Source organism: Melospiza melodia, unplaced genomic scaffold (genome assembly GCF_035770615.1).
Source record: "Melospiza melodia melodia isolate bMelMel2 unplaced genomic scaffold, bMelMel2.pri scaffold_51, whole genome shotgun sequence".
Classification (NCBI taxonomy): domain Eukaryota; kingdom Metazoa; phylum Chordata; class Aves; order Passeriformes; family Passerellidae; genus Melospiza; species Melospiza melodia.
In genome coordinates this window covers 2777966-2787045 of record NW_026948797.1, presented here as the reverse complement: position 1 = coordinate 2787045, position 9080 = coordinate 2777966, and the positions used below count along the sequence as shown (strand labels likewise).

The 9080-nt window shown below is 48.1% G+C and overlaps 1 pseudogene; it reads left to right on the top strand.

The window, feature by feature from the left end:
• Window positions 1-7055: 7055 nt before the first annotated feature.
• Window positions 7056-8156, top strand: LOC134413784 (cytochrome b-like; annotated as a pseudogene).
• Window positions 8157-9080: the final 924 nt, after the last annotated feature.

Below are 9080 nucleotides of genomic sequence, written 5' to 3'. Positions count from 1 at the left end.
AAGAATCAGAACAAAACTTTTAGAATACTTCTCCTCTTTCTAAAACCTTTTCTTTGTTACTGACAATGTAATGAGACAAAACCTAAAGGTTTCAGTCAGTTTACCACTTCTATAAGAGCCTTTCTTCAGTTCTCTTGGGTAGAGGAGTCTCTCTTTCCTTCTATGGAGACTTCTCCATAAGAAAATAATTCTCTCATTGCTCTCAATTTCAGTGAATAGCAGCTGCCCGGCAAATCTGCAATTGTGAAGTCCCTCCTATTTTTTCCACAACTTTTCCCACAGCTGTGTTCATGGGCCATGTCTGCTTATGGGGTATTAGTTTAAAGATGAACTGTTGAAGAGCAAAGGTCCTCTTCATGTATTTCTGAAATTATCTTCATCTCTGAATACAGAGATCTTCTTCTCTTCATGAGGGCACAGGGTCTCAACACTCTTCTCTCTTTCTCTGTTCAAACTTCTCATGCAATCACAGCTACTTCAACATTTGCTTACTTTAGCATAGAGGCCTGTCACATTAAGGGCTCCCAGCCAGGTAATAATAGACATTGATTCAATGATTCACAGAAGGCTGATCAATAATCTTTATTAAGAAACCCATACTTTTATACCCCAGTTTGATACATGTGGACTTAAATGGTCCTCCAATCCAAACATCATCACCATTGGCTAAATAAGAACCCACCCTTTGGTAAACAAATCTCCATAACACATTCAACTTGTTTAAAATACCAAGTGCAGCAAGTTAAGCTAAGAATTTTTTCTTTTTTCTTATCTTCTCCAAAGGCTTTTCCAAAATAATGCCTGGAAAGTTGTGTTTCTCTCTGTGGCCAGAGAGCTGCTGCCATAGAAGGCTTTGCTGAATAAGTCATTTCCTCATACCTTTTAGTGCATTATAGGGAAAAAGAGAGTCTGATGTATCAATTATATCCTTCTCCATAGCTTTACAAGAGGATTTCAGCCCCAAGATCAGGACATCTCCCCATCCCTCCCATCTGGGACTCAACTTCATCTTCAATGACCTTGGTGTCTTCATATTGCTCCTCTATGAGCCTGCACTTAGTCCTTTTCTCTCACTCAAGGGAGGATGGAAGCACTGAAAGAGTTCATATCTCACCCGGGGCCTGCAGATGGTTCTGTGACCCCGGCCGGGCTCGGTGCTTGCAGCTGGAGCTGTTTTACGATGGAGGTTTCTGCAGCGGCTGCGCTGGGGCTGTGTCAGGATGGGCTGCGCTGGGGCAGGGCCAGGATCTCAGCATCCAGGCCAGAGCACAGCAGCAGCACGGCCCAGGGCCGATGGCTTCTCATCCCCCTGCCAGGGGCTTGCCAGTGAACCCCAATGGTGGCAGAATCTTGGCCAAGCCAGCCTGGCCCGGGGCTGCTCCTGGGGCCCGGCAGATCCTGGCTGGGGCTGGGCTGGCAGCAGGGCAGGGCTCAGCAGTGCCCAGATGTTGCCAACTGCAGCCATGGCCCGGCCTGGCCTCGGCCCCGCAGCCTCCCCTGCCCTGCCCAGCAGCCGATGGGGCCTGGTGGGGTCCCTGGTGTGAGATGCAATGCTGTGTTTCGTGTCAGGTACAAACAGGTGACGTGTGTATTTGTGAATGTGAAATTTGTGGACCCCGACAATGGGAGAGCTGTGAATTCTAATAATAACTGAGGAAAATAAAGCATGGAAAAAGGCCTTTGAACCTATCTTTTGTTTGCAATTAACCCTGGTTGATTTAGGAGCATTGGAATTAAGGTGTTAAAGATGTTGCTTTTTCCTTGCATTTAATCCATAAAAAGCTCTGCAATAATAACCTTTTGAAGGATAATTTTAGAGTATTACTTGTATCCTTGAAACTATAGCCTTGGAATATATATAAAGGAAATATGCTTATCTCACGCCTTATTGAAGCAGAGAAAAACAGCTTGAGAAGGGAAGATGAACATCACCTCAAGGGTTTATGGTTTCGACCAAAGGGAAGCTGGATATCACTGTTATGAGATTTATAGTCTCTGCAATTAAAAGGTGGACACACATCTGGGGAGCTGGACCCCACCAGATGGGATTCGTCTTTCTTCTTTCGGAAATTGGACCATCACCATCTGGGGATACTCCTTTGAGACACGTCCTGAGAAACTAAGATCACAATAGTGTACAGAATCATGATGTAATAATTTGGAATAAAAATTGCTGATGAGTAAAAAAATTGGAAATAGAAACTGCTGAAAAAGCTGATGAGTACCCCTATAAATACCTGTAACTCTCAATTATTGGTGTGCAGTTGGAGAGAAAACTTCCCCCTCTGTACCCAGTGCTGTATTGCTCATACTTTACCATATTAAACAATAAATTGATTGCTGCTTGAACATTGGCCTAGTCAAGCTTCTTATTCATGACAGAGCCATTTTCTGTCCTGACTGCAAACTCTTCTCCTTCAGTGCCACTGCCAGAGATCATCCCTCTGTAAGCTTGGCACTGTGCCTGCTGCATCCTCGTCCCTGTCCCTTGCATCAGCTCCTGCACATCATCAGCACTCGCTGCCCCACATCATGAACAGAGAGAGCTGTGTCAGGAGAGCAAGGAGTGCATTTTCTTGGCCTTTTTAACAGACACAAGAAGCATGAGTCCAAATAACTTTGTTGTTTGTTCCTGCCCTCCTTTTAGATAACTCTTTTCTGCTTTAATGCAAAAGCCTCTTTTCCTACATGGATGGAATGATCTGGAATTGGCAGTTGGTTCAGGTTGTCAGGTACCATGGGAATTTTCTCTTGTCTCTGATGAGGATTTGGTGAATTTTCCATTGGTCACTTGATGGTGTCACCATGGGCTGAGCTCAGCGGCCGACTCTGCTGTCCCCAGGGGATGCATTGGGACGTCATGCCCCTCACGGCTGGAATTTGGGGTTGGGCGCGCTCGGAGTGCCTGGAGCCTGGGCCCGTGAAGAGCTGCTGCTGGCGCTGGCTGTGCTCAGCCCGCTGTGCCGAGCAGCCGTGGCCATGGAGACACAGGCGGGAGCTGTGGCCGAGGCCGGCAGGCGGCCCGGGCCGGCTCGCAGCTGCGAGGACGCCGGCAGCCTGTGCCCTGCGGCCAGGGCAGTGGCGTGCGCTTTGCGGGCAAGGCTTTTCCGAGTCGGCCGCAATGTGCTGCCTCCCGTGTGGGCCCGGCTGCGGCAGAGGCAGGCGGGAGCGCGGCGGGGCCGGCAGCGGCGGGCAGAGGCCGCAGAGAGCAGCAGCCCGGCCGGGCCCGCTGCGGAGTGGCAGGGAGCTGCCGGCCAGCCCTCGGCCGTGTCTGTGCGCACAGGGCAGGAGCAGAGCCCGGAGCAGAGGCAGGAGCCGTGACAGGAGCCGGCCATAGCAGCAGCTCGCCATGCCCGGGGCCGCAGCTGCAGCTCTCCCCTGCCGGCCACAGCAGCAGCTGCTCACCTCCAAGGCTCCGGCGCTTCCCGAAGACGAGGGGGCCCGGCCCCAGCACTCTCTGGAGCCCCGCAGCGAGAGGAGCCGCCAGCGCCGCAAAGGGCAGCGCAGAGGGCGCAGGGTGAGGAGGAGAACATGAGGCTCACTCTGGGCCGCGCTGGTGCAGCTCTGCCCTGTCAGCCTTTGCCTTGAGCCCTTTGCTGCTTTTCCATGAGCCCTGATCCCCGTCCTTGGCCAAGGGCCCCTGCCGCCCTTTCCAGGGCTGCAGGAAAAGCTGCCTCAGTCACAGAATCACAGAATCACTGGCTTGGAAGACACTTTCAAGATGGTTGAGTCCAACCTATGGCCTAATACCTCAACTTAAGCACGGCACTGAGTGCCACATCCAGTCTTCTTTTAAAGGCTTGCAGAGATGGTGATTCCACCAGCTCCCTGCAGGGGTCTGTCCCAGGAAGAACCAAGATAACACTGGGGCCTTTTACCCCCTGGCGCTTGGAGCTCTAGAAGTTTGTCTTTCTGCTTAGGCAAAGGCCATGCAAAAGGACTGGGAAAAGTAGTCACAAATCGAGTAGCCTACAGAGCTCTAAATTGATGTGCAAGGAATACAGAAAAACTTAAAAAGAAAAAAAGGCAAAATCAAAATGGCATCAGCAAAGTCTTGGGCATGAACACATAGCTGCAAAGGGTCTTCTCAGCCCTATTTCTTTGTATTTCTGGGAACCAGAGAAATCCTGCTTGAGCCTCTGGGGAGATGGGTTTGGGAGGTAAAAGTTCATTTCTTTTTTCTCCTTGGGGCAGCTCCTATTGCTAGCATCAGCTGAGCCTCTCTCCAGCCTGATGCCTGTTCTGATTGTTGCAGCAAAACAACTGATGGCAGACAGAAGACACTGACGCTTGCAGAGACGTGACTTTTTCCAGTGCCAGCTGTGAGTGGCAGTCAGAAGAAAAACTCCTGAAAGCACAACTCCATTGGAAGATTGCCTTCCTTTTCATTCCAATGCTCTAGATCCACTTCTGAATTGTCAGTTGTTCGTTAAGGATTGGAAGTTCTCTTTCATTATTTTTTTCATGTGGTTTGGAAGTGGAGGAAGCTCTCGTTCATTCACAAACTCCAGACCAAAGTGCCTTTGGAAGATGCCCCTCGTGGCAGTTTTTGCCCATCCATGGTACTTGTGGATATAAGAAAGCAAGGGCAATGGTATTTGCAGCCAAAACCCAGCAAAGCTTGGCTCAGCCAAAACATCCTGGGGAGACAGAGGCCTCCAGCTGTTCCTAGAAATCAGCAGAGTTCCAGCAAATGGTTGTGTAGCACTAAGTGCAATCTCTTTGCCTGGATCAGAGCCTTGCTCAGCTGAAGAAGCAGAAAGATCAGCAAGGAGCTCCCAAAGGCCCCTCACATCATTTTGATTTTGCTCATCTTGTGTAAGTTCACAATTAAACGTGCATTTGCATTTGAGCTAATGAGAGAAAAAAAAAAGCGAAAAGAGGCTTTATGGCAGGGCCATGACATTGCACAAGAGGAATCACTGGTGTGCATTTCATTGGACCTCTCTCAATCCTATAAAAGTATTGTAGCCCTGATTTGAAATAGGCTGGTATGAACCAACTTGGAGAGACAGAGACTAAAATGGCTTATGGGTTTTTTTTTTAAAGTGAGAAAAACTACCCAAAGGGTGTTGTTTTGTGACATTTTAAAATATACTACCTCAAAATTACCAACTGCAATAAATTAAGAATTTAAAAAGGTGTGTTTTGGTATATGAATAATAAAAACTACAAAAATGTGCAGATATGAATGCATGTTTTCATAAAAATCATGAAATTCTAGACAAAAAAATACATGCCCTGAACTACAATACAAAGGCAGATAGAACTGTACTTGAATGATCTCTTTTTAGGTTGCTGGAGTTTTTTCCTTGTGAAGAGGAGCTAGGGTATTGCTGAAGAAAAGTGGCACAAGCAGGATGGGGCAGCGTGCCGTGCTCTGTGCAGAGGCTGCCAGGGGCTGCCCGAAGAGTGCCCTGCTGCAGCCAGAGCCCTCCTGGCCTGGGCCCGGGAGCAAAGGGCCAGGGCAGGCACCTCCTTTTTGTCCTGACCCTGCCACCGCTCCCTGCTGCTGCTGCTGAGGGAAAGAGAAGACTCTCCTAAGGCCCCATGAACGAATGCACTTACACAGCCCTGGGGATGCCAGTGAAGGAAACCATGTGTCATGTAATGCATGTGTGACCAGAGTCACCAAACACCACCTAAACATGGAATTGTTGCACCTCTCTAGGACAGGCAGAAATTTAAAGTATGAACTGGAGACTTCAGGGCACAAGAGGCCAGAGGAGGGAAACAACTCTGAAGGGAAAAACCATCATATCTGGAGGGGAAAACATCTCCGCCTGCTCAGAATTGGTCGAGGGAACATGTCTCTAATCCTCTCCAGAAAGGGATGCTTTAGGTGACCTTTGCACCTCCAACTGCCTTGGACCAGAGCCAGGAAGATTCAATTATGTAAATGTTACATAGATAGATAGATAGATAGATAGATAGATAGATAGATAGATAGATAGATAGATAGATAGATAGATAGATTTCATTACTGAAATCTCTCTTTACTGTCCTCTCTGTTGCTACAGATATCAGAACTTGGTAGCCAGTGCCACACTCAATTACAATCCTGAGATTGCTCTCCTGTTGCTTCAAAAAAGCACACTCTTGGGGAATGTGGAGCATGTAGGTCCTTACAGAAAGGGATCAGACCCAGAGCATTGCACTGGGAACTGCACTCTTTGTGCATCTGTGCTCGGGCAAGTTCTTCTCTTGGACTCGACCACACTGGTGGAGCTAAACTGGCTGGAATCAGAAATGCAGCCCAGCCCCTTCCAGCTCCTGTGACCTCTGAGGAGCAGCTGGAATGCAAGGGCATTGACCTCCTGCTCAATTCCCAAACACAACACACACTGATTCCCTGGGCTGCAAAAAGGCATGAGCACTACTAAGCTCAAAGTGATCTGTAAGGCCATACTGGCTGGCCTGGAACCACAACAGTTCCTTCTGCACCAAGGTCCCTGCACAGAATGATGTGTTCTCATGCAAAACTACTGCATTCTCCAGAAGTGATACTTTGGAAATTAAAATTCTAGCAGACCCATTCCCAGTGCTATAAAAGGGCAGAAAATAATGATGAAAAGAACTTTAGCTGGGAGAAGAAGAAAATGAACAGCCTCTTCCTCCAAGCAAAAAAAAAAACCAAGAAAAAACAAGAAAAAAAAAGGGGGAAAAGTCATTTCCAAAAGTGGCTCAAATATTTGGATGCACTGAGGAGATGCTGAAGGCCCCTCATGAGGCTCCTGCTCCTGTTGTCCAAGCTAAAGCTTTCTCATCCTGACCAAACAAGCCCCCTTCTCAAACTTCTCAACATCCCTAGGATACTTTAACCCCCTATCCCACCGCCTAAGTATAACCGACTTCCTCAAAGGAGGACAGAACATCGCATCCCGCCTAATTGACCTCTCCTGATTCAAAATAGTAGGTCCAGAGGGGCTAGCCAGCCTACAACTTACAGCAACGAAAACTGCCACCACCCTCCACTCAGGCCTAATCAAAGCTTACTTAGGATCATTCACCTTATCCATTCTCATCATCCTCGTAGCCACATACAAAAATAACCAATGGCCCTCAACCTTCGTAAAAACCACCAAATCCTCAAAATCATCAACAGCGCCCTAATCGACCTCCCAGCGCCATCAAACATCTCAACATGATCAAACTTCGGGTCTCTAGTAGGCGTTTGCCTAATTACTCAAATCGTCACAGGTCTTCTGCTAGCTATGCACTACACAGCAGATACCAATCTAGCCTTCTCCTCTGTCGCTCACATATGCCGAGACGTACAATTCGGCTGACTCATCCGCAACCTCCACGCAAACGGAGCCTCCTTCTTCTTCATCTGCATCTACCCACACATCGGCTGAGGACTCTACTACGGCTCATACCTAAACAAAGAAACTTGAAACATTGGAGTCATCCTCCTCCTAACCCTCATAGCAACCGCTTTCGTAGGATACGTCCTACCATGAGGCCAAATATCATTCTGAGGAGCTACTGTAATCACAAACCTATTCTCTGCCATCCCTTACATCGAGCAAACACTAGTCAAATGAGCCTGAGGAGGGTTCTCTGTCAACAACCCCACACTGACCCAATTCTTTGCTCTCCACTTCCTCCTTCCCTTTGTCATCATAGGCCTTACTCTCGTCCATCTCACCTTTCTCCACAAAACAGCCTCAAACAACCTGCTAGGCATTCCCACAGACTGTGACAAGATCCCCTTCCACTCATACTACACCATCAAAGACATCCTAGGATTCGTACTAATGCTCTCCCTACTCGTCTCACTAGACCTATTCTCCCTCAACCTCCTAGGTGACCCAGAAAACTTCACCCCAGCCAACCCACTAGTCACCTCTCCTCACATCAAACCCGAGTGATATTTCCTATTTGCTTACACCATCCTCTGATCCGTCCCAAACAAACTAGGAGGCGTACTAGCTCTAGCTGCCTCAATCCTCGTCGTATTCCTCACCCCACTACTACATTCAAAACTACAATCAATACCCTTCCGCCCCCTATCACAAATCCTGTTCTGAACCCTAGTCGCCAACGTCCTCATCCTAACCTGAGTAGGCAGCCAGCCAGTAGGACATCCCTTCATCATCATTGGCCAACTAGCCTCATTCACATACTTCACAATCATTCTAATTCTATTCCCTCTGATTGAGGCAACTGTCAGTGGGCTGTTGCACACTCACAGGAGCCTTGCTTTTTCCACTGTGTGAGCACAGCCTGCAAACTTGCAGGGCAGTGTTAAAATGATTGAGTGAACTGCTCCTTTGCTTTTCGCTGCCTATGGCATTACTTATGGTGCCTATTTTATGACACATTTCACAAGTAAGTAGATGTTTCCTCTCTACTTAGGTTAGGGTGTATCCTTACCTGGCTTTTGTATGTCTTCGTGCTCTTTCTTAGTGACTGAGTTTCTGATTTTGAAACAGAAAGAGCATTAGGATGCCACTGGTTTGGTAAAGCTCCTGTCAAGGCGTTCAGCTAAAAAGGGGGTGTCTGTAGCCACAGGGGCAGCTAGGTATATACATGCAAGTATCCGCACTCCAGTGTAGGTGCCCTGGACACCCCAGTCAGGCAGATAGGAGTGGGCTCTGACACTCAGTGCTTCTGTGCACCAAGGCAACCTTCTGATGTCACTACGAGAAGGTGGCAACCTTTAAGTTTTTAAAGGTTTATTAAACCTTAAGGAAAGACTGTATAAGGAAAGATTGCAGCACTGGGAAGTCTCCATGATTAGCAGCCACATGCTCATCTACAAAAGGGATATGTGGGATCTCAGCACCTCAGGATGAAGGTGCAGAGTGACCGAGACCACCCTTGGGGGGCTCGGGAGTCCTGGAATGTTGCCAGAAGTGTCTGGTGGCTGGACTTTGATCCTACACAGGAGATGACACCTGTATGAGGACTGGGAGGATTTTACTGGGTGAATGGTGAAGGGATAAGTTAGGTAGAGTATAAAACACAGGGTTTAGGATTTCTGTACAGGGGGGTCTAGAGAAGTAAGATGGAGGAATTGGGGCGTGTCCTGTCCTTCTTCTTCTTCTTCTTGGCCTCCATCTTCTGTGGTGATG